Source organism: Triticum aestivum, chromosome 5B, assembly GCF_018294505.1.
Source record: "Triticum aestivum cultivar Chinese Spring chromosome 5B, IWGSC CS RefSeq v2.1, whole genome shotgun sequence".
NCBI classification, from domain to species: Eukaryota; Viridiplantae; Streptophyta; class Magnoliopsida; order Poales; family Poaceae; genus Triticum; species Triticum aestivum.
The window spans coordinates 514,754,798-514,757,139 of record NC_057807.1 but is presented as its reverse complement, the minus strand read 5'-3'; positions in this window follow the sequence as shown (position 1 = coordinate 514,757,139).

Genomic DNA, 2,342 nt, shown 5'->3' with positions numbered 1-2,342 from the left:
ATGAAGAACATGGTACACATCACATACATGATAACTTATGTACTTTGTTCCTCATAACTTTGGCGGGGGGAGGGGGGAGGGGTTGATGAAATATCCCCTGATAAATTTTATGTGAATAGCATGGTAACTCACACGTTGCAAACCTGATAACTTATGTGCCCCGGTCCTGATTACTTTGGAGAAGGGGGTGATGAAACATACCCACAATAACTTTTATGCTAATAGCACAGTAACTCACACGCCGCAGACCTGATAACTTACGCACCATAGTTCTTTGGCGACGGGTGTGGGGATGGGGGTAGTTGTTGTAACATACCATGATAATTTTGTGCAAATAAAATGATATTTTTTGTGTCCCGAAGACATGATAATGTAACTTTTGTGTAAATACCAGGGTAGTATACACAGCACAGTTCTAATAACTTAGGTACATACACCATGGTAACTTTTTTACTTTGGAGAAATGTTGTTGTGCGTGAGTTACCATCGTGTTTGTGCATAAGTTATCAGGTTTGTGGCATAAAAATTATGATGCCCTTTTGTAGAAAAGTTATTGATGTGTGTTACAACAAATTTTCTTCTTTGGACCAAAAGTTACCGCAGTGTTTGTGAGTGGGTTTACCATGCTCTTTATAGAGATGGTATTTGGGGTGTGTTACAACACTTTTTTTTCCATGTGGTCAAAAAGTCACCACAACTTTTATGCGTGAGTTTCCAGATTCATGTCATATAAATTACCATGCTCTTTCTACAAATAAGTTATTGGGATGTGTTACAACAATATTTTTTCTTCTGGTCAAAAGTTATCACGATGTTTGTGAGTGAGGTATGAGTTTCATGGCATATAATTACCATGCTCTTTTTACAAATAAATTATGGGGATGTGTTACAGCAATTTTTTTTCCTCAGGTCGAAAGTTACAACCGTGTTTGTGAGTTATCAGGTCTGTGATAGATGAATTACCGTGTACAAAAGGGAAGAAAAATAGTAAAAAGAAATATTTATGATCGCGTGTGTAGAAGTATAAATACCTATCAAACTACTTTGTAATCACAACTTGAATCTAGACCAGGTGGATACGACACAAGTTATGATGGACCAAGAGCTAATGAGTTCGATTCCTTCGTCCAACAACCTTTTTACCATGTTTTTTCTACGACACAAAAAAATGCGGGAGAAGTGGTGGGATCGTTGTGCGCCAGAAAAATCGAAGATAGCGATAGGACGTGAGAAGTGGATCGCGGGATAATGCGTGCGGATCTGTTGCTAACGTCCAGTCGACTGGACGTTAGCACGGTCCATTTTTCATACCTTCATGTTGAGGCAGACTCTTCTACTACAGATCTGTTCGAGTGTTATTCTGCTGTCGTTTCTTTTTTCTTACAAACATTTTACCAAAAAATATACAAAACATACATTTTTATCAAAAATATATTAGAGATGTGAATTGAGCTCATGATTTAATATAGAAGACTAGACTCTTGTACTTTTTTGTACATAGATGTGAGCTGAGTTCATGGTCTTAATATGATAATTTATTCACCACAACTTTGATAACTTATGTACAAATATTGTGGAAACCTCGATCAGGTGAAAAACAATTTTTGAAACACACCCTAACAACTCATGTGAAAATAGCATGATAATATAAGTATCGTATACATGATAAGTTTGTTCCAGTGGGGGAGTGTTGTTTGACGATAATTTATGTGTAATTAGCATGGTAACTCACGCATAACAAACTTGATCACTTATATACAAACACCGTGATAACTTTTGTATAAACATTATTATAGCGTGCTAGGTCCGACCCACGAAAACGACTTGTTTTTGGCGAGATATATATCTCATAACTTGATGAACAAATATTATGTTAACTTTGACCCAGAAAAAAGTTGCTTAAATATACTCCGGCATCTTCAGTGGTATGTAATACTCGCGGTATTTTTGACCCGACAGAAAATATTGGTTAAATACACAACTTGATGACTTCAATATAAATAGCATGGAAATATGCGCACCATAGACCAGATAACTTACCTGATAACTTAGGTCCAAACACCACGGTAATTTTTATCCCGAGGAAAAAAATGTTGAAGACACATATGTTCTAAATTCTGTATAAATAGCATGGTAATATACGCCAACAAACCTGATAACTTAGGTACAAACACCCTGATAACTTTAATTTGTGGAAAAAAGGTTGTTTAAAATGCAACTCCGGTAACTTTTGTGTGCCCACAACGCTGATAACTTATGTACAAACACCACAGTAATTTTTTACTTGGGCGAAAATATTTGTTGTGCGTGTGTTATCACGGTGTTTGTGCGTGAGTTATCAG